A 25,072-nucleotide genomic window follows, 5' to 3' on the forward strand; every position below is an offset into this window, starting at 1 on the left:
AGCAAAATAGAAAATTCATAGGCTCTTAAAATAAATAATCCAAAGACATCATGAGCTCCTAATAAGTCTAGAGACTCCAAAATGGCATCAAGATTCAACCCTGCTTCTTTATCTCTGTGTGGCTTTTCTTTGTGGGTTCTGTGGGCAGGCGATCTCCTGCTCCATGGTGACTACGTGGCTGTCATTTGCTTCCACAACTTCCGTGGCCCTACAAAGAGCTTTATCACATAAAACGCAAGAATAATTTTTTTTTTTATTTCAAAATTTCTGACAAAAGTCTTAGAATAGTTTTGTTCGCGGCTCTAGTCTGTCCCCAACCTTCCAGCAATCTGCATGGGAATGTGAGCTCACCAATTAGTCACAGCTGGATGGCATGGCCATTGATAGAATATGATGTGGTCAGCAACACCTAAACCAGTGGACTGAGCATTTGGAAGGAGTTGTTCACAAGCAAAGCACAGCAATTTTCTAAGAGGAAAAGGGTACAAGGTGGGGAAATCAACGTACAATCTCTCTGGAATTGCATGATTTTGGAAAAATATTATATAAGTACTGCTATATGACAGTATGAAGAAAGCCGTTGTTCCTCTTTAAATCATAGGTAATTCTGAATGTGACATTACCAGACATGATTATCAACACCAAGAACAGATGTACTTGTGTGCATCTATATAAAAGTAACATAAAAAATAGTATGAGGAAATATATTCAGCATTTGCTTAATAGCAACTCAAGTAAAATATTTTTGTCATTTCTTGTAAACTAGAATCTATGTTTACATGAATCTTGGTGGACAGAAAGGTATGTAAGACAAGGAACAATTTTTTACAAACAAGTAGATGTCGGTAAACAAAGGAAAGCTGTTACTTTACAACATTTCCATTGCATAAAAAATGACACATCCAATAAATATCTACATGACATGTTTCGTTTGTATTGTATCTACTTATTTTGAGTCCCATTTTAGTTTAGATATTACAATAGATATGTAAATTTGACTAGGCATTTTGTTATGTAAGCGCTTAGATAAAATTTAGAAATTTAATGAAAATGCAAGTTTGTTTGTTTTTTTTTTTTTTTTTTGAGAAAGAGAGAGTGAGGGAGAAGAATAGTGAGAGGCATGGGACACAGAGGGAGGGAGAGAGAGAGAGAGAGAGAATCCCAAACAGGTTCCGCACCTTCAGCATGGCCCAAATGTGGGGCTCAAGCTCACTAAATATGACGTCATGACCTGAGCCGAAATCAAGAGTCAGACCCTTAACTGACTCCACCATCCAGGTGGCCCTCAAGGTCTTTCTTATCTAACACATTTGTGCCATGTCTCTAGATGTAGTGATCTTCATTTAGACATTTTACTCCTAGCTTGCTTTATTTGTTTACTTGTTTATTCGATTGGGTAAAGGGTATTTCATCAAGAGAGAAAACAAAAGCAAAAATAAATGAATACATAAATAAATAAATCGCAAGGGCCTAATTTGTCCAAAGAGGTCATAGCTCTCCCCAAGTAAAACATTAAGGACAGCACAGGCATCTGTGCATTCGTAAGTGAATTCAAAACGGGCACCCACGCTCACTCACTGTGCAGAAACTTCAGTGCACAGCGCTGGCATAAGCAGGGGTCCCAGTGACGGGCTGGGGCTCACTCTGGGCCCACAGCCTGTGCAAGACGGTGCAGAAGGAGGGCCACTGAGCCGGTCCCTAGGTCAGGCACTAGGTGATGAGTGTGGCCAGCTCTGGGTGTGAGGGCTGAGGAAGCCAGTGCTGCTTCCGGTAGAAACACTCTTTCTCAGAGGGGCCACAGTCCATTGGAGGGGCCTCCTCATGGAAGCAGAGCTCCAGGTAGGTGGCACCAAAGCCCCGTTTGTCAGCTGCGATGCTTGAGCTGTTGGCACTGCCAGACAGGCACTCGGGGGCTATCCAGGGGGTCCGCTCCACCCACCCAAGTATCTGAGGGTGCTGGCCACTGCTTCCTTCCAGGCTACGGGCAGGTGGCCCCACTCCACCCCAGCCACATGTCCGGGGACCCATACTCCACATACGCTGGATGTTCTCATAGCTGCCTCTGCAGATGCCATGCACAAAGGCCAGGTGCACATGGGAGACCCGGCTCATGAGGCTGGCTGTCTTGTAGAAGGCCAAGGCGATGTTGTGGGGGCTACCTTGACTCCACTTGAAGCTCCAGCCCATGGCCCCCACTGGGTATGGGGGCATCCCCACCATCTGCCGTGGCCTCCTTGGGGCTTCTGCCCCCCCCACTCGTAAGATGCCCTCATATGCACTGTTCCTTGTGCCTTGGCCCAACTGGGACAGACAGGTGATGTCATCCTGGCAGACCCGTTGGAAGTTGAGCTGGCTGAGGTTGAGTGGCTTAGTGTGGGCCGGAGACCCTGGAACAATGAGGAGGTTGGAGATTTCTCCTGGCCGTGGCCGGCAGCAGCAGTGTAGGGAGAAACAGTTGTCACCGGCCCGCAACAAGCAGCCCTGCAGAGCGGCTGGCAGCTCCTGCAAGCTGGGGAAGGACCCGTCCCAGCCCCAGCTCGATGGGGAGCATACGCAGGTGCCAGTGTTGCACGTCGGCTGCCTGGTCACCCTGGGCCACCGTGGGATGAGGCAGGCGAGGCGGATGGTGCTCCAGTGGATGAAGCAGAGGCCATCCTTGGGCCGCAGCTTGGCCAGTGCGAATGGCTCCACCAAGGGTCCACGGATAGTGTCCTGGACGCTCATCTCCAGCCATGGAGCAGCCACCTCACAGTACAGGTGGTGGCTGGGGTCGGCTGTCGGGGGAAAGAGCCGTGTACCGGTGACAGCGAGGACAGGGCCACGGCCCAGGAAGCTCCAGGCCCTTGTCCGGACAGTGGATGCTGCTGTGGCTTTCTTTCAGCACCGTGTGGGTGACATCCTGGAAGTCACAGAAATAGGTCTCTGGCACTTCCTGAGGCCTTTCCACTGGCTTGTCACCCACCTCCTGGACCTTCCCCCATGGGCCAGCATGGGGATTCCTGTTGCTGCCATTGCCACTGGGACCCTCTGCCAGTACTGGCTGCCAGTGGATGCCACCAGTGCCTGTCTCTGGAACCTCACGAGTGGGGGAGTCTGGTGGCCAACTCAGGTCCAGGTTCTGTCCTGGATGTGGACGGGCTCTCCTCTGCTACCGGGGCTACAAGCTCCAGGTGGCACGCAGGCACACGCTCCGGGCCAAAGCAGGGTGCCACCCGCTGCGGTGTGGCCAGGGACCTGACCCTGATGACCTGACCTGCTGGGAAGCACTGCCTGGCTGGAGGACGCACGCAAACCTGCGGGAAATGCTGCACAGGCACGGCGGTGTCCACACGTGGTGCGGCTGGATGTGCAGCCGGAGGGGCGTGGAATGCAGTCCTTGAAAGCAAACTTCTTGGCCACCTTCTCCAGGGGGGACCCCGTCTCAGACAGTGAGGCGGCATCGGTGCAGAAAGGCCACGCCCAAACTTTGGTTCTTAAAATGGTGGATCTCCTCTGGGCTGGACAGCTCGTACAGTGACGCATTCACAGAAGGGAGGTCGTTCACAAACTCCCGGTTTCCCTGCCAAAAGAGTCACTCAGAGGAGGCTGGGTTCAGGAGCCGCACCCCTGCTCTGCCGGTTCTGAGCAAGACTTGGCTTCTGTAGGCTCACAGCCGCACACAGCAGGCTCCGAAGGATTCAAGCCGGTTCCAGAAATAGAACCTCAGGGGAAGTACACTGCCAGGTCTTCGGAAAACTCTAAGATGGGTTTTGGGGGCAGCCAGATCTGGGTCTGGGCATCTGGCAGAGCAGAGACTGAAGAAACTTGGAGTGATGCCAACGGTGTGCATGATGTGGGTTTAGACCGCCTCTACGGTCAGTGTGGCCTCGTCGAAGGTGGCCTTGGGGTTCCGCTGTAAGGGCCAGCCCAGTGCAGAAGGACCTTCAGGCCTCCCCTGATGGCAGTGGGTGAGCTCCATTGAGAGGGAAAAATCTGTTGTAAGATGGTCCATAGGACTGATAGGGGCATCCCAGTCCCTGCCCCAAGACTCCCTTTCCGGGTTTTTCTTCCCACCTCTCTTGTGAGGGTGCCAATTTACTACTAATGAGGAAGTAAAATCATAATAATAAATAATAATAAATAATAAAACAATAATAAATAAATAAATAATAAAGAAAATAATAATAAGAAAATAATAATAAATAAATAAATAATAAATAAATAAAAATAATAATAAATAATAAATTGTCCCCTCTGCTTATGCTCAGGACTCAGACCTCTGGAGACCGATCTCCTCTAAGCCCAACGGGGTAAAATAAACCTCCTGCCTTCCAAGATCTCCGAGTGCCACTTGGTTCTTCCACTGGGAGATCCAGACCAGGTTCCATAACACCAACCCCATCAGGCCTGCTGTCCCTGGTGGTGGCACCCCAAGGGCACAGAGGCATGCGCTTGACAGCTGGCTAGGTTTCCCCAAATCACCAGGCAGGCAGGTGTGGTCACACAGACCAGGGGGTGAATCTTGGCTCTTCCTGGACCTCAGTGGGCCTCAGTTTCCCCACTGGAAAATGGAGATGCAGAGATCATTGCCATGAAAAGATGGTTATGACATCTCTAAGCAGTTCTGCACGTTACGCGTTCAGCACAGCCTGGGGACCCTGGCTCCTGAGACTCCGCCCCCAGCCGCAGGCAGCCACCGCCCTGCTGATTTGCTTTTAATAACTTGATGGTGAATAAGGAGAAAACGACAATCAGCATTTGCAAATAATGATCAAAATTTAAAACATGTTAATGTAATATTATTAGTTTGTAAAGTGTTAAAATTTATATAATGCTCTCAGCTAAATAATATATCAGTATTTTAAAGAGAATAAATGATAGTTTGAGAATTAGGTTTTTTTGTGCGAAGAACACATTTAATTAGCCTCAGTTGCATTTATTAACCATTGCATTCTCTCTTTCTGTATATGATATATAGTTCAGATAATACATGTATTGGGGGGTCCATACTCCCACCTGTGTAAATCACATTATTACCACTTCATAAAATATATCAAGATCTATATATATAGCATGTGATTTTATAATTATCACAAATAATCTCAGTGGAAATGTAAAATTATGAAATACGAAGTTATCTATGAAGTTTATGACTTCTTGAATAAATTGTTGCGATTAATCATGATTGTTTCCTTAACTCCTCAGCTGTCGTTATTCTAATACATTACATGGGAATTAAAATAAAATTCATTCATTATCAATCTCTGTACTTTTTTCTAGTTTCATAGTTTCTTAAACTAATGGTTAGAATTCAATATATTCCTTGAGATACTCTTCTAAGTCCCTTAATGTTTTCCTTTCTCTATTTTATAAATTTTTATTGACAAAATGCTATATACTTCTGGTTTTATAAAATGTTTCCTGTCGTCGTAAAATGAGACCCATGCCAGATAAGCACACGCCTGATTTTTGTATTCTCAGCACCTTCCTCTCTTATGCCCTTGAATTTTTAGGCAATGATAAATTATGTAGAACTCAGATGATGTCCATCACATTCAGTTAGTAATAATCTATCACAGAGTTCAGGTAACAAGAAACATGCAGAAATAATTCTGATTATGAATGTCAATTTATAAGGCTTTACTTTGTAAACATGGAAAGATAATTTAATTTCTACCTCTCCCAATGTTATCTGAAAGTTAGAGCCTAATCAGTTTATTATTCTGGTAATGATATATAGAGACACAGAAATTACATATTTGGTATCTAATGTATATAACTAATATATCTAAGATTTTATATTATGTATCCTTATATCTATCTGTGTATGTGCATGTCTACTAGGTGGATTTGCAAAATGAAAGTATTGTACCATGTCCCAAATCTGTAGGAAGAAATGATTTGTTAGGCTACCAATCAGTAAATTAAACTGTAAAGGAATATCATAGAACAGATTGGAAGAAACTTTGGGTTTTGCTTTTCATATATACAGCCATTGTTGAAAGTCTTAATACTTAATATTAGTTTTAAATTGATATTTTTAATGGTGTTATACATTTAATTTTAGTAGTAGTCTATTAAGGACTGATTGGGCCCACCCCCGCTATTCATATGTTGGCGACCTAACCCCAGTTAGCTACTTAGGTCTTCAAGTAGGGCACTGGGGACACCTGGGTGACTCAGTGGGTTAAGTTTCCCACTTTGCTCATATCATGATCTCACTGCTCATGAGTTCAAGCCCTGCATCAGGCTCTGTGTTTACAGCTCAGAGCCTGGAGCCTGCTTGGGATTCTGTCTCCCTCTCTCTCTGCCTCTCCCCTGCTCTCTCTCTCTCTCTCTCAAGAATAAATAAACGTTAAAAAAAATTAAAGATGGGGCCCTGATCTGATGGATTAGTCTCTATGGAAAATGGCATATCAAAAACTGGCTCTTCCCACACCCCCACTGTCCTGTCCATACAGGTGTTGAGGAAAGGCCATGTAAGGCTAGAACTAGAACAATGAATGAGGAAACTTGCCTCCACCAAGAACTAACTTGACTGGACTCGTTGCCTCCAGAACTGTGAAAAAAAGGATTTTCTGTTGTTTAAGCCACCCAGTCTGTGGTATTTTGTTGTGGCAGCCTGGACAGACTAATATATTGTGTTAATGTCATTACCTTTGTTAGTAGAATATTAAAGCAAGTGAAAACGTTAGAGTTTATTATATATTATCTAGTCAAGATGTAATGACAGCCTGTGCTCATACAGTTGCAATGAAAAGCAAGGAAAGTGGCAGGTAGATTAAGAACATAGATATCTACACAATTGGATACTGGATCTGAAAGGGAAGGCAAAAAAGGTAGGAAGTTAGTGTTGCTGTCAGAAGGCTTGTGGCATGGAACAGTAGATGACCCATCCCATCCCCCAAAACAACACAACACAAAACAAAACAGAAAAAGAAAGGAGAGGAGGATTATAAGAAAATATCGCATGCTGGGTTTTGTAAGTGTTCAAAACTTCTGGATTAGTCTTTCTGGATCCTATTTAAGGCTAACCCCTTCCCCATGCATAGGATCCATTCTTTGTTACTTGTTCAAAAATATTATTTCAGAGACTTGCTATTTCAGCCACAGTAGAATAACTGGCACCAGATGAGCCCTCCTCCTCCTCCATAAACCACTATAAACAAGATAAAATGTGAGAAATTACTATCTTCAGACAGAAGGGGGGGAAAAAGGAAGTAAGCCTATGTTCCCTGCGGGAGGAAAACAAAATGAAGTAGACTCCTGAATCATCCAGGTTTTCTGCTTAGAGGCACTTTTGGGGAGCAGAACACAGTAAGAAGGCATTAAGAAGCCATAGAATGGAAATAAAGGGAAATTTGTGTCAGAGTACCAAATAAAAGGTAGTTGAGAGAGAAAGATTTCCAGGAATCTGAAAAAGAGTCCCATTCAGCCTTTACAACACAAAACGGTGTGTACACAGTTAAGGCTTTACAAAACTACGCCAGGGAACATTATTGGGTAACTTTCAACTGTACACCAGTGGAACTCGTATAAGGCTAAGAAATATTTGAATTCAAAAAAAAAAAAGAAAGAAATATTGGAGTTCTATGCAGTCAGAATTAAGAGACACTTAGGAAACCATAGATATTCAGTAGAGACCCCTGAAATAACATGGGTTAGAAGTATACTATTCTAGTCTTGAAGTAAAGGCAATATGCCCGTCCTAACAGTCTAAATATGAGCATCAAAAATATGTGATGTCTGCAAATATATTAAATGAATAATGTGATAAAACTCAATATTCTATTAAAGAAGACTACAAAATCTAGACATAAAAATGTAATATCCATTAACTTCAGCAGATAATCAGAATAACCAAAGTTTTAAAAATGCAGGAAAATTTGATTTATAACCAGGAGATAGACCAGGCAATAGGGAAAGGTCCAGAAATGACAAATATGGTGCAATTAGCATAAAAAAAGCTATCACATTAAAATGTGATCAGGTTTTAATTTTTTTAAATATAAAAAAATAAAAGTAGAATAATTCAATTGGGAAATGGAAAGTAGGAATAAGTAAAATTCCCAGTGAATAATTTAATTTCCTGAATAATTTATAAGTTTACTGAAATTTCTTGAGAGAAGATATAGGCCCTGAAGAAAACTTCAAACACTGTGGGTTAAACAAACACTAAAAAACTAAAACTATTAATATCAATAAACTTGAAGTCAGAGAAAGAGTTAATCTTCCAAACTGATGTACAGAAAGAAAAACTGTTGAAAGTGGAAATAATAATAATAATAATAATAAACTTTTATGAACTGTGGGACAAAAATATGGCTATTATGCTTTTTTTAAAATTTTTTTAATGTTTATTTATTTTTGAGACAGAGAGAGACAGAGCATGAGCAGGGAAGGGGCAGAGAAAGAGGGAGACACAGAATGTGAAACAGACTCCAGGCTCTGAGCTGCCAGCACAGAGCCCGACACAGGGCTCAAACTCACAAATTGTGACCTGAGCCGAAGTTGGATGCTTAACCGACCGAGCCACCCAGGTGCCCCGGCTATTATGCTTTTTTAATGAAATCTCAGATAAAGAAGGGAAGGAGTATTAGGAGTTTAAAGTAATATAATCGTTGGGAAATTTATTTGACAGTTTCTTATAAAATTAAAAAAGTGCTTACCCTATGATTTACCATTTCTATTGATTAACCCAAGATAAATGAAAACAGAGAACCCAATAGGTTTTTAAGTAGTGTTCATAGCAGCTTTATTAATAGCCCCAAGACAGAAATCACCCAAGTTTTCAACAACTGGAGACAAATACTATTCATGGTATATCCATTAAATGTAATATCATTCTTACCTGGTCTAAAATAACAATCTCCTGATTATATTCCCTGATTCCACTCTTTGCTTATAGAATACTTTCCTTTTACCAGCCATAGTAAATTTTCCAAACATAAATAAAATATTTCCCAGTGAAAGCTTTCCAGTTGATTTTTGCTTCCCATGCACTGAAAATACTTTTGAAAATCTATAGTAATAATATTGTGGTTATAATTCATCTCACACTGGACTCACCACCTAAATGTGTCTCTTACTCAGAACTTATTATTACTGATAGGCATTGAAAGGGAACCTAAGACATTCACATACATTTTCTATATATACACTAAAACAATAGTGAATAATCCAGGTTATTAACATTTTATGTTCACAAGCTGTTGTTTACTTACCTTAACAAATCATTGGTTGAATCCATTTTGGAAATTTTATATGTAAATTTGAAAGATAATTCAAAGTTTGATTAATTATTTTAATAGAACATAACTCCGCTAGTTTTCCATAGCTGCTATAACAAATTATCCAAATTTGGTAGATTTAAACAACTAAAATTTCTGTTTATAGTTATTGAGTTCAGACGTCTAAAATTAATTTCCCTTGGCCAAAATTAAGGTCTAGGCACTCCCTCTAGTCTAGAGACTCTAGAAGAGAACTTGTTCCTTTCATCTTCTCAATTCTGGTTGCTTCCTGATTTCTTTGCCCGTGCCATATAATTCTAATCTTTAAGGCTGGCATCTTCAAATAGCCAGCCTGCAGATAGCCTCCTCCTCTGTGTTTTTCAGATCTGCAACTGCCTGCCTTTTATGACGAGACATGTCAATGCATTTAAGGGCAGCCCCCATCTCCAGATCCTTAGCTTAATCGTATCTGCAAATTTTTTTTTACAAATAAGATAATATTCACAGCTGCCAGAGATTAGTCTAGGAATACCTCGGGGGGAACGTTTTTCAGCATACCACAAGAGCTAAGAGCTATTATCAAATATCTGAGTGTTGACATATGTAAATACCTTTAGTCTGTATATTAAAACATCTTGTTTTTTTTTTATTACCCACAACGAACTCAAACACCATCCTACAAATAATTCAAATGATTTGCCAAAAGGATTTCTAATTACTGCCAAAAATGATAAATGCGTTTATTTTATTGAAGCCTAGCACATATCTTTGATTCTGCTGAGTGGTCCCTTCGTACTTTTTCTATCTTTGTGATACACTGTATTTAGTTATTTAGGACTATGTTGTGGCAGGAAACAAATGAACACCATCAACAAAACACAATAAGAATTTAGAAGGTCATGGGCCAAATAAAACAATTACCGTGAAGACGTGTTACATATAAAGTGATGTGCAGATGCTATTTAGTATAACATTTATCCCACGCTAGTCACATTGAACTTGTGACTCAATCTATCTAAATGCAAATCTTTGCAATACATTGCTACATAACAAACTCCTGTAAAATGTAGTGGCTTATAACATTTTATTTCCTCACAATTCTGTGGGTCAGCAATTTGGCCTGGGCACAGCTGGGTGGTTCTTCAAATGGTTTCCTGCAGTCACTCATGAGACTGCAATTTCAGAAGACTCAACTTGAACTAGGTGGTCATGACAGTCTTTCTTATCAAACTGGTGATTTTGCTACTGGTCACATGTTTTCAGGGGACCAACCCAAGCATCTTCGTATGGTGACCAATTCAAAAGGCAACAAGAGAAAACAGTATGTCCCAATGTTTAAGTACTCTTCAAGTCCCAGATTACATTACATTTTAAACTTCCAAATGGTGACATTATGTCACATAAGACATGTGAGTCACACCCAGACAATGTCCAGGGTGTGGATCTAAGGATGCGTATGTCAGTGGGTGTCATTACTGTTACAATTTCCCAGATTCATCCATTATAGACATTTCATGCAGAGTCAGTAAAAGTGCTTTTTATCACATACCAGGGATCCAGGAAATCCTTTCTTACTATTATGGAAAAATTTTTCACCTCTTCAACACACCCAGCATACTGGTACCTGCAATTCTATAACTAAAAGTTGATTACTTTGTCTTAGGCTGAACAGGTGCTTCTACTTACCTTTTTAAAAAATGTTTTATTTATTTTTGAGAGAGAGAGAGCCAGGGAGGGACTGACGGGGAGGTGGGGGGGACAGAGGATCCAAAGCGTGCTCGACTTTGACAACAGTAAATCCAATGCAGAGCTGCAACTCATGAACCATGAGATCGTGACTTGAGTGGAAGTCAAATGCTCAGCCAAGGAGCTACCCAGGCACCCTTCTATCAACTTTTTAAAATTCAAAATTTCATTGAACAAAAAATATATTTTTATCAAAAATATTACCACTATAAAAGTTCTTGGGCAATTTCTCAAAACACAAGGAAAGGGAAATTGCTGGGATGCTGGGAAGAACTGAGGGGCTATCAGATATCAAACTCTCTTCATAGGGTAGTCTCGTAATTTCCTGTTCAGATATTCTTGTCAAAATCCACTGCTTTGTTTGCTATTTGTCCAATCTGTTAAAGTTTGGATCTAAGGACGAAGACAGTTATCAGACAGTTGTTTTATTTGTGTTTCTAAAATCTGCTTTCTTTTTCATTAATGGATATAATATGAGTTGATATTATGTATACTATATTCCGAATGGAAGGGTTACCAAAATATATATGTAATAAGCAAAAAATGGAAAGAAAGAAAAAAGTTCATGGCTGAAAAAATTAACTGAAATTGGAACCCATTAATTATACAATGATATGATTCATAAACAATGATTGTATTGCATGATGCTTAAAATTTACCTCTTACGTATTCTAAGCAGATGTCCTATGCATACAGGAAAATGTGCAATTGATCAAGTTATCATGAAAATAAAGTATAGATAATCTCCCTTTCTGAAGTCTCCAAACTTAGAAGAGTGCCAGTTTTATATAGTTATTTGATGCATACATATATATATGTGTGTGTATGTGTGAATATATATATATATGTGTGTGTGTATGTGTGCATACATATATACATACATATACATATATTTAAATTCCCAGAAATCAGGGAATGTGAATGTTCTCACAACTTTATTTCTCCAATGTTTAGTGTAGTGTGTAGCCAGAGTATATCATCAACAAATATTTCTCATATGGATAAATGAATTTTGAATAATAACAAAAATAAAGATGCCAACTAATTGGATGAAATGTTGCATCATATAAAAATAAAATGGTTAAATTAAAAGATTATTACACTGCTGTAGATTGTTTTGAAAATGAACTTAACATCTGGTTAGATAAGTGAGCCCATCATTTTATACAACTATGAAAACAGTGAATTTTCTGGTGCAGACTGTAACAATTTACTATGAATCCAAGAACAAAATTATTTTTAAATGCTCTAGTGACATTTATTAAGTAATCATAATGGCCAGACCCTGACAGCTCAGAAAATAAAGAGGGTTACATTAAAGCGTGTCTTAATGGCTCATTTTTCACCATGTGGTAATTTAAAGAATGCACAATTGGATATATATTAATTATGATGGGGGGCTGAATACCTCTAAAAATTAAAGACATTTTTTTCAAAAGTTGTTATAACCTATCTGTCCTTGTCTATATAAATTATATAAAAAACAAAATGTAAGTATAAAGTTTGTCATGTAGCTTTTTTACTAAGTGGTGCAAATTAGGTCCGCAATTAATAATATTTTTAAAAGAATGAATGAATGACAATGAAGGCACTCAAGAGACTCTAAACGTGTATTATCATCGCTTAGAGTGGCTTGAAATTCTTGACAACTTGATAATAGACAAAAGAAAACAAAAGATAAGTAAGTCACTTTGTATAAGAAAAAGAATTATAAAATGTATGTTGACCTGAAAATTGTACTCTTTGGAACTTCATTCCTCAAATTCCAGAACACTTGTAGGTCGCAAAGATTATGCATTTAAACAAGGCACTGTAGTATTAGCATTCCTGAAAATTGTGTAAATAGTGCCTGTAAGATATGAGATAAGGGAAGAAGAATGAGTGAAAATATGTGGAACGAAGAGAATTAATAGTCACTCTAAAAAAGTTGGAAGCTTGAATTTCTGCAGAGATATGTAGGAGGAGAAGTGCTGTGTGGCAGTGATTGGAAATGAACTTAGCAGATATTTTTAAAACAACTTCCATACGGAATGGAAAATGAAATAGGCTGGAGATAAGTAAAGGATTATCAAGCTTAGGTATGTCAAGGAGAGACAGAGAAATGATATGGAAAGAGCTTAACCATCGAAGTCAGTCTAACAAATGTCCATATCAGAGTTCTGAAAATTATTAGCTTTGAGACCATGGGAAATTATATAACTTCCCAGTGCCTCAGTTTTCACATGTGAAAAAAAAAAAAAGGTTCAAATGTTATAAATAAAAATTTGATGAAAATGAATTCTCCTTTTGAAAGAACTACTAGGTGTGACATGATATCTGTGGGGGAAAAAGGTCTACTTTCTAATGTACTGATTTTCTCGAAGATTAGAATTCTTTTGACAGAATGGTCTACTTCAGTAGTCAAGCATCTTTAATATTGAAAAAAAAACAGACATGAGAGCATATATATCTCTTTACATTTATGTAGAAATAGTTCGTTGCAAGGTACGAAATTGGGAAGGTTTTTAACCATTGTTTTTGTTGCTGTTGTTACTTGGTTTTACTTTTCTCCTCAGAACTGTCACTTACAAGCAATGTGACTACAGGTATGTTTAATTAGGTTCAGAAATTGTATTTGCATTATAAAATGAGAGGCAATAAGGAGAGAGGGAAGATGGCGGCATAGGAGGACGCTGGGCTCACCTCGCGTCCTGCTGATCACTTAGATTCCACCTACACCTGCCTAAATAACCCAGAAAACCGCCAGAGGATTAGCAGAACAGAGTCGCCGGAGCCAAGCACAGACGAGAGGCCCACGGAAGAGGGTAGGAAGGGCGGCTAGGCGGTGCGCGCTCCTCGGCCTGGCAGGAGGGAGCCGGGGCGGAGGGGCGGCTCGCCAGCCAAGCAGAGCCCCCGAGTCTGGCTTGCAAAAAGCGGAGGGGCCTGACGGACTGTGTTCCGACAGCAAGCGCGACTTAGCGTCTGGGAGGTCATAAGTTAACAGCTCTGCTCAGAAAGCGGGAAGGCTGGAGGACAAAGGGAAGGAGAGCTGCTGAGCCCCCTGACGCAGAGCTCAGTTTGGTGGGGAACAAAGGCGCTCGCCAGCGCCATCTCCCCCGCCCATCCCCCAGCCAAAATCCCAAAGAGAACCAGTTCCTGCCAGGGAACTTGCTCGCTCCGCGCAAACACCCAACTCTGCGCTTCTGCGGGGCCAAACCTCCGGCAGCGGATCTGACTCCCTCCTGCTGCCACAGGGCCCCTCCTGAAGTGGAACACCTAAGGAGAAGCAAGCTAAGCCTGCCCCTCCTGCCCCTGTGCACCTTGCCTACCCACCCCAGCTAAGACGCCAGATCCCCAGCATCACAAGCCTGGCAGTGTGCAAGTAGCCCAGACAGGCCACCCCACCCCACAGTGAATCCCGCCCCTAGGAGAGGGGAAGAGAAGGCACACACCAGTCTGACTGTGGACACAGCAGTGGGCTGGGGACAGACATCAGGTCTGACTGCGGCTCCGCCCACCAACTCCAGTTATACACCACAGCACAGGGGAAGTGCCCTGCAGGTCCTCACCACGCCAGGGACTATCCAAAATGACCAAGCGGAAGAATTCCCCTCAGAAGAATCTCCAGGAAATAACAACAGCTAATGAGCTGATCAAAAAAGATTTAAATAATATCACAGAAAGTGAATTTAGAATAATAGTCATAAAATTAATCGCTGGGCTTGAAAACAGTATAGCTGACAGCAGAGAATCTCTTGCTACAGAGATCAAGGGACTAAGGAACAGTCACGAGGAGCTGAAAAAGCTTTAAATGAAATGCATAACAAAATGGAAACCACCACGGCTCGGATTGAAGAGGCAGAGGAGAGAATAGGTGAACTAGAAGATAAAGTTATGGAAAAAGAGGAAGCAGAGAAAAAGAGAGATAAAAAAATCCAGGAGTATGAGGGGAAAATTAGAGAACTAAGTGATACACTAAAAAGAAATAATATACGCATAATTGGTATCCCAGAGGAGGAAGAGAGAGGGAAAGGTGCTGAAGGGGTACTTGAAGAAATAATAGCTGAGAACTTCCCTGAAGTGGGGAAGGAAAAAGGCATTGAAATCCAAGAGGCACAGAGACCTCCCTTCAGATGTAACTTGAATCGATCTTCTGCACGACATATCATAGTGAAACTGGCAAAATACAAGGATAAAGAGAAAATTCTGAAAGCAGCAAGGGGTAAACGTGCCCTCACATATAAAGGGAGACCTATAAGACTCGTGACTGATCTCTCTTTTGAAACTTGGCAGGCCAGAAAGAATTGGCACGAGATTTTCAGTGTGCTAGACAGAAAAAATATGCAGCCGAGAATCCTTTATCCAGCAAGTGTGTCATTTAGAATAGAAGGAGAGATAAAGGTCTTCCCAAACAAACAAAAACTGAAGGAATTTGTCACCACTAAACCAGCCCTCCAAGAGATCCTAAGGGGGACCCTGTGAGACAAAGTACCAGAGACATCACTACAAGCATAAAACATACAGACATCACAATGACTCTAAACCCGTATCTTTCTATAATAACACTGAATGTAAATGGACTAAATGCTCCAACCAAAAGACATAGGGTATCAGAATGGATAAAAAAACAAGACCCATCTATTTGCTGTCTACAAGAGACTCATTTTAGACCTGAGGACACCTTTAGATTGAGAGTGAGGGGATGGAGAACTATTTATCATGCTACTGGAAGCCAAAAGAAAGCTGGAGTAGCCATACTTATATCAGACAAACTAGACTTTAAATTAAAGGCTGTAACAAGAGATGAAGAAGGACATTATATAATAGTGACAGGGTCTATCCATCAGGAGGAGCTAACAATTATAAATGTCTATGCGCCGAATACCGGAGCGCCCAAATATATAAAACAATTACTCATAAACATAAGCAACCTTATTGATAAGAATGTGGTAATTGCAGGGGACTTTAACACCCCACTTACAGAAATGGATAGATCATCTAGACACACGGTCAATAAAGAAACAAGGGCCATGAATGACACATTGGATCAGATGGACTTGACAGATATATTTAGAACTCTGCATCCCAAAGCAACAGAATATACTTTCTTCTCGAGTGCACATGGAACATTCTCCAAGATAGATCATATACTGGGTCACAAAACAGCCCTTCATAAGTTTACAAGAATTGAAATCATACCATGCATACTTTCAGACCACAATGCTATGAAGCTTGAAATCAACCACAGGAAAAAGTCTAGAAAACCTCCAAAAGCATGGAGGTTAAAGAACACCCTACTAACGAATGAGTGGGTCAACCAGGCAATTAGAGAAGAAATTAAAAAATATATGGAAACAAACGAAAATGAAAATACAACAATCCAAACGCTTTGGGACGCAGCAAAGGCAGTCCTGAGAGGAAAATACATTGCAATCCAGGCCTATCTCAAGAAACAAGAAAAATCCCAAATACGAAATCTAACAGCACACCTAAAGGAAATAGAAGCAGAACAGCAAAGGCAGCCTAAACCCAGCAGAAGAAGAGAAATAATATAGATCAGAGCAGAAATAAACAATATAGAATCTAAAAAAACTGTAGAGCATATCAACGAAACCAAGAGTTGGTTTTTTGAAAAAATAAACAAAATTGACAAACCTCTAACCAGTCTTCTCAAAAAGAAAAGGGAGATGACCCAAATAGATAAAATCATGAATGAAAATGGAATTATTACAACCAATCCCTCAGAGATACAAACAATTATCAGGGAATACTATGAAAAATTATATGCCAACAAATTGGACAACCTGGAAGAAATGGACAAATTCCTGAACACCCACACTCATCCAAAATTCAATCAGGAGGAAATAGAAAGCTTGAACAGACCCATCACCAGCGAAGAAATTGAATCGGTTATCAAAAATCTCCCAACAAATAAGAGTCCAGGACCAGATGGCTTCCCAGGGGAGTTCTACCAGACGTTTGAAGCAGAGATAATACCTATCCTTCTCAAGCTATTCCAAGAAATAGAAGGGGAAGGAAAACTTCCAGACTCATTCTATGAAGCCAGTATTACTTTGATTCCTAAACCAGACAGAGACCCAGTAAAAAAAGAGAACTACAGGCCAATATCCCTGATGAATATGGATGCAAAAATTCTCAATAAGATACTAGCAAATCGAATTCAACGGCATATAAAAAGAATTATTCACCATGATTAAGTGGGATTCATTCCTGGGATGCAGGGCTGGTTCAACATTCGCAAATCAATCAACGTGATACATCACATTAACAAAAAAAAAGAGAAAAACCATATGATCCTGTCAATCGATGCAGAAAAGGCCTTTGACAAAATCCAGCACCCTTTCTTAATAAAAACCCTTGAGAAAGTCGGGATAGAAGGAACATACTTAAAGATCATAAAAGCCATTTATGAAAAGCCCACAGCTAACATCATCCTCAACGGGGAAAAACTGAGAGCTTTTTCCCTGAGATCAGGAACACGACAGGGATGCCCACTCTCACCACTGTTGTTTAACATAGTGCTGGAAGTTCTAGCATCAGCAATCAGATAACAAAAGGAAATCAAAGGCATCCAAATTGGCAAAGATGAAGTCAAGCTTTCGCTTTTTGCAGATGACATGATATTATACATGGAAAATCCAATAGACTCCACCAAAAGTCTGCTAGAACTGATACATGAATTCAGCAAAGTTGCAGGATACAAAATCAATGTACAGAAATCAGTTGCATTCTTATACACTAACAATGAAGCAACAGAAAGACAAATAAAGAAACTGATCCCATTCACAATTGCACCAAGAAGCATAAAATACCTAGGAATCAATCTAACCAAAGATGTAAAGGATCTGTATGCTGAAAACTATAGAAAGCTTATGAAGGTAATTGAAGAAGATTTAAAGAAATGGAAAGACATTCCCTGCTCATGGATTGGAAGAATAAATATTGTCAAAATGTCAATACTACCCAAAGCTATCTACACATTCAATGCAATCCCAATCAAAATTGCACCAGCATTCTTCTCGAAACTAGAACAAGCAATCCTAAAATTCATATGGAACCACAAAAGGCCCCGAAAGCCAAAGTAATTTTGAAGAAGAAGACCAAAGCAGGAGGCATCACAATCCCAGACTTTAGCCTCTACTACAAAGCTGTCATCATCAAGACAGCATGGTATTGGCACAAAAACAGACACATAGACCAATGGAATAGAATAGAAACCCCAGAACTAGACCCACAAACGTATGGCCAACTCATCTTTGACAAAGCAGGAAAGAACATCCAATGGAAAAAGACAGTCTCTTTAACAAATGGTGCTGGGAGAACTGGACAGCAACATGCAGAAGGTTGAAACTAGACCACTTTCTCACACCATTCACAAAAATAAACTCAAAATGGATAAAGGACCTGAATGTGAGACAGGAAACCATCAAAACCTTAGAGGAGAAAGCAGGAAAAGACCTCTCTGACCTCAGCCGTAGCAATCTCTTACTCGACACATCCCCAAAGGCAAGGGAATTAAAAGCAAAAGTGAATTCCTGGGACCTTATGAAGATAAAAAGCTTCTGCACAGCAAAGGAAACAACCACCAAAACTAAAAGGCAACCAACGGAATGGGAAAAGATATTTGCAAATGACATATCGGACAAAGGGCTAGTATCCAAAATCTATAAAGAGCTCACCAAACTCCACACCCGAAAAGCAAATAACCCAGTGAAGAAATGGGCAGAAAACATGAATAGACACTTCTCTAAAGAAGACATCCGGATGGCCAACAGGCACATGAAAAGATGTTCAGCGTTGCTCCTTATCAGGGAAATACAAATCAAAACCACACTCAGATATCACCTCACGCCAGTCAGAGTGGCCAAAATGAACAAATCAGGAGACTATAGATGCTGGAGAGGATGTGGAGAAACGGGAACCCTCTTGCACTGCTGGTGGGAATGCAAATTGGTGCAGCCGCTCTGGAAAGCAGTGTGGAGGTTCCTCAGAAAATTAAAAATAGACCTACCCTATGACCCAGCAATAGCACTGCTGGGAATTTATCCAAGGGACACAGGAGTACTGATGCATAGGGGCACTTGTACCCCAATGTTCATAGCAGCACTCTCAACAATAGCCAAATTGTGGAAAGAGCCTAAATGTCCATCAACTGATGAATGGATAAAGAAATTGTGGTTTATATACACAATGGAATACTACGTGGCAATGAGAAAAAATGAAATATGGCCTTTTGTAGCAACGTGGATGGAACTGGAGAGTGAGATGCTAAGTGAAATAAGCCATACAGAGAAAGACAGATACCATATGGTTTCACTCTTATGTGGATCCTGAGAAACTTAACAGGAACCCATGGGGGAGGGGAAGGAAAAAAAAAAAAAAAAGGTTAGAGTGGGAGAGAGCCAAAGCATAAGAGACTGTTGAGAACTGAGAACAAACTAAGGGTTGATGGGGGGTGGGAGGGAGGAGAGGGTGGGTGATGGGTATTGAGGAGGGCACCTTTTGGGATGAGCACTGGGTGTTGTATGGAAACCAATTTGACAATAAATTTCATATATAAAAAAAAATGAGAGGCAATAATTTCATAGGGATTGCGTGGATAAAATGAAAGATATGAAGACAAAAAGCTGTGACTGAAACACATTCTGTTACCACTAAATGTTTATTCAGATCTTCTTTTAGTGTATATACATATGGAAATAAGAATTAGACTAATGTCTAAATAGTTTTCTTAATTGAAGAACTGCATGATGTCTCTACAGGTTTCCCTAAGCTTTGTGAATTGCTCATATTACTTGATTTGTATTTGTAATATTTGTAAGAGAGCAAATGATCTGAGCCAAAATGTAACATCCTTTTAAGAACAGTAGATTTAAGTATATCTGCAATATGCTTTCTGAATGTGACTTTATCTTATCAAGCTACTTTACAGATGCCATAATGAACCAGAATTTTAAGGTAACGATTTCACATTTCTCTCCATTTCTCTGTCTACTGCTGGAACATTCATATGCTGGAAACCTAAAATATTTTTATCATTTTATTTTGCATATGACCTTTTCACTGTTTCAAGAATTTAAGGTATGTTATAATAAACTCTTATTATAAACTATAATGAGGAAAGGCTGGACTTTTTCTCTGCTCATTCTTTGTGTCCATCAGTTTAATGACTTGTTTAAAAAAAAAGACTATCTTCACATTACCTTCCTAAATGGTAACTTGATATGCTATATTGTTGTAGTTGAATAAATATGCATATAACAGTTATAAATGTTGGATTTAGAAATGATAGATATACCATTCGCAATATTTTGAGTGACGTGTATGTATGCAAGGGTACACACACACACACACACACACACACACACATAAGCAATCACATTTAAAAATTCATGTGGAGAAATATGAGAATTAAATGTCTCAAATGTTTTTTTTTTTTCTTAAGGTCTCATCCATTAAATTTTATTCTAGTTTATTTCAGTGAAGTGCAAATATGGTTCCTTATATTAACTATATATTTTTATATGGAGAAAATGATAGCAACAATATATGCAAGTATATAACAGCATGGGATATTTTTTTCATGCAACAAATTAAAAACATTCAAAAATTAGATGGTAAAACACGGAAAGGCATGGAGCAGGTGATCTAAAAAAAAGCTATGAAACTGAACAAATACTGATGAAGGTCTCAGACTTGAGACAGTCTCATTAAACATTGAGATTAAAAGATTATAGAACATTCCCCATCTTCCACACCTCCCACCACATGTAAGGGCTCCAGGATAACGTTCTAAACATACTAAAGGTTAGCCATTATCAGAGAGGATTAAACACACACACACACACACACACACACACACACAATTATTTTTGATATATACAAGGAATCTACTTTAAACCAAGATGATAAGAGGGAAATGGTAGAGGGATAGGGATAGATATACCATGCTAATATTAATCAAAAGAATGCTGGAGTAACTATCTCAATATGGACATAGTATACTTCTAAACAAAGAGTATTAGCAGAGATACAGAAGGGATTTACCCAGCATTGAAAAAAGAGTTAACTCTCTGAGAAAATCTATAACACTAAATATGGACATGAGGCAAAAACTAATGGAAATTAAAGGAAAAATAGAAAAAAAATCTACTCATTTTATCAGAGACTTCAGCATTTCATTTTTCATTAATGTTAGAAAAAGCAGGAAGAAAATCAGTAGAGATATAAATGACTTCAGCATTACTATCAATCAACACTCTCTAATTGACATTTATAGAATATTCCATCCAGATAGAGTAAAATACACATTACTCTAAGGTCGCATGGAACAGTCACCAGTATAGACCTCATTCTGGGCTGTAATACACACTTCACTCATTTTTTTAAATCTGTATTACACACATTAATCATTTTTTTTTTAACGTTTTATTTATTTTTGGGACAGAGAGAGACAGAGCATGAACGGGGGAGGGGCAGAGAGAGAGGGACACACAGAATCGGAAACAGGCTCCAGGCTCTGAGCCATCAGCCCAGAGCCCGACGCGGGGCTCGAACTCACGACCGCGAGATCGTGACCTGGCTGAAGTCGGACGCTTAACCGACTGCGCCACCCAGGCGCCCCATTAATCATTTTTTTTAAATCATGAAAATGTTCTCAGTTGAACATCAATGTAATTGAAATATATCTGTCATAGAAATATAAATGTAAATATCCTCAGATGTTTGGAAGTTAAGCAACACTTCTAAGTAGTACATGTATTGAAGAAGTTTTAGGAAAAATTAAATATATATTTTGGACTAAAGGAAAACAAAATGCCACTTATCAAAATTTAAGAGACGTAGTGAAAACAGTGTGTAGAGAGAAATATATTAAATGTATATATTAGAAAGGGAAATGATCCAAAATAAAAAAAACTAAAGCTTTCTCTTAGAGAACTATGGAAAAACATTCTTTAGGCTTAAAATAAGTGAAAGACAAGAATCAATGAAATAGGTGATGAGGATTAAGAGTACACTTATTGTACTGAGCACTGAGTAATGTATAGAAATGTTGAATCACTACCTTATACACATGAAACTGTAAGTTAATTATACTGAATCAAAATTTTAAAAATAGAACACAAATCAATGAAATTTAAAAGTAGAAATAGAGAATAAAAACACCCCACAAAAAAACAAGCCTAGTTCTTTGAAAAGATCAATAAAATTGACAAAATTCTAACCAGACTAATCAGGGGGAAAAAAGTGAGAAGCTACAAATGGAAAATATCAGAAAGGAGAGGAGGGGGTTCATCACTACAGATACATAGATATCAGAATGATAAAATGGATACAGTAGCCTCCCCTCCCATGGGGGATATGTTCTAAGACCCCCAAGGGATGCTTAAAACGGCAGATGGTACCAAACTCTATAAAAACTGTTTTTTTCTGTATATGCATACCTATAATAAAGTTTAATTTATAAATGAAGCACAGTATGAGACTAACAAAAACAATACCAAAATAAAAACATTTTTAACAATACGCTGTAATAGAAATTGTGTGAATATGGTCTTTCCCTCTCTCTCAGAATTGTACTCTACCCAAATTCACACAAGGGAAAAAAACCGGGATAACACTGTATCTATTAAGTTAATTAAATTAATAATTAAGAAGCTTACAACAACAACAAGAGAATTCTACCAAAGAACTAAGGAAAAAATAATACCAATCGTACACAATCTTTTCTCAGAATAGACATGAAGAAGTAATAATACTTAATTTATTATATGAGTCCAACATTACCCCCAATATCAAATCCAGAAATGACGTAAAGTAAGGGGGAGAAAAAGGCTATTATAATTTATGTATAATTAAATTTTATATGCTAACATTTATTTAAGATTTTGTATTTTTCTTATATTTTAATGACAATTTTGGTTTTGATATGAGGATGATGTGTATTTACCACAAACATGTATGATGTATTTAAGTTTCAAGGCTGTTTCAACATTCAAAAATTAATCATTATAACCCACCATATCAATAGGCTAACAAAAAAATGTAATTTGATAAAGAAAATTTAATGTAGAAAAAAATCGACAAAACCGAACGGCCATTCATGATTTTTAAAATTTCAGCAAATATGAAGGGATACAAAAATACTGATTTGAAGGGACACATGCACCCCAATGTTTATAGAAGCATTATCAACAATAACCCAATTATGGAAAGAGCCCAAATGCACATTGACTGATGAATGGATGAAGTAGTGTTGTGTGTGTGTGTGTGTGTGTGTGTGTGTATAATAATTCATATATTCATATATGAATAGGAATATTACTCAACCATCAAAAAGAGTGAAATCTTGCGGTTTGCAACAACATGGATGGAGCTACAGTGTATTATGCTAAGCAAAATAGGTAAGTCAAAGAAAGACGAATACCATATGATTTCACTCATATGTGAAATAAAGAAACAAAACAAATGAACATAAGGGAAGTTTGAAAACAAGAGAGGGAAGCAAACCATAATATACTCTTAACTACAGAGAACAGAGGGTTGCTGGAGGGAAGGTGGGTGGGGGTGGGCTAAATGTGTGATGGGCATTAAAGGAGCGCACTTGTTGGGATGAGCAACGGTGTTATATGTAAGTGATGAATCACTAAATTCTACTCCTGAAACCAATATTACTCTATATATTAACTAGAATTTAAATAAGAACTTGAAACAAAAAAAAAATAAAAAAATTAACTAAAATAAAAAAATAAACAAAATAAAATGAAATGAAATCTCAACAAACATGAATGAAAAGAAATATTCCCAACTTGGTAAAAAAAAAAAAAATCTTTAAAAAATACTTATCTGGCATTACACAATGGTTACACACCCCTAAATTCGGAAACATGGGAAGAATGTCTGTTGTCACCATGGTTGTTCAACATCACAGTGACATGCTTAGCAGATAAAATAATAAAAATAAATAAAAAATATATTGATTGGAAAGGAAGAAATAAAAATTCCTTTATTGGAATATGACATGTCTATGTATAAAATCCATATCATCTACGAAAAAACTCCTGAAGTAATAAGCAAATATCGCAAGATTACAGAATACACATTCAATTTAAACAAAATTCAATTGCTTTCCTACATATCTGCAACAATGAGACTTTTAAAGTTTAAAAAGTACTAGTTATAAAACACAGAAAATAAATATTTAGATATAAACTAATAAATTATGTACAAGAAATGTATGCAGAAAACTGCAAAAACATTATGAAAAACTCAAAGAACATCTAAATTAAAAGAGAGAAATTCTGTGTCATGGATTGGAAGACTGAATATTGTTAAGATGTTAATTCTTCCAATTTGATCTATGGATTCTATGCAATTTCTATCAAAATCGCAGAAAGCTAGATGTAGATACAAACAAACTGGCTCTAAAGTTCATAGAAGGAGGAAAAAACTTAGAATAGTAAACACTGAAGAACAGAGTTGGAATACTCACACCCCCAAGATTTCGAGACTTACATTAAGTAATAGTCATCAAATAAGCTTAATTTTGCAAGAGTATACACAGAGATCAATGAAACTGAAGAGAATCCATAATCATACCCACACAAATACAATTATCTAATTTATGACAAAGGGTGAACACAGTTCATTGGAGAATAGATAGACTTTTTAACAAGGTGTGCTGGAACAACTGAAAGTCTATATTCTAAATATAGCATATATATATATATATATATATATATATATATATATATATATATATTTAACACACACAATCTAGCTTTTATGAAAATTTATTCAAAATTGACTATAGACCTAAAATTAAAATGCAGAATAATTAAACTTTTTAAAGGAAACATAAGAGAAAATCTAAGCGATCTTGGGTTTGGTGATGACATTGGAATAAGATGACAAAAGCATCACCCATGAAAGAAAAAAATAATGAATTAGACTTTATTAAAATTAAATGTGCTCTGTAAAAGATGCTTTAAGAGAATTAAAAAGCCAGCCACAGACTAGGAGAAATATTTGTATATTTCATAAAGGATTTGTATCCAAAATACACAAAGATCTCTTAAAAACAAACACTAGGAAAAGAAATAGAAACAATGAAAAAT

The 25,072-nt window shown here is 38.4% G+C and overlaps 1 pseudogene; it reads right to left on the bottom strand.

Moving 5' to 3' along the window:
• Positions 1-1,590: 1,590 nt before the first annotated feature.
• On the bottom strand, positions 1,591-4,008 carry LOC112860425 (non-receptor tyrosine-protein kinase TYK2 pseudogene; annotated as a pseudogene).
• Positions 4,009-25,072: the final 21,064 nt, after the last annotated feature.

This window comes from Puma concolor, chromosome A1 (assembly GCF_028749965.1).
Source record: "Puma concolor isolate L17-30 chromosome A1, mPumCon1.1.hap2, whole genome shotgun sequence".
Classification (NCBI taxonomy): Eukaryota; Metazoa; Chordata; class Mammalia; order Carnivora; family Felidae; genus Puma; species Puma concolor.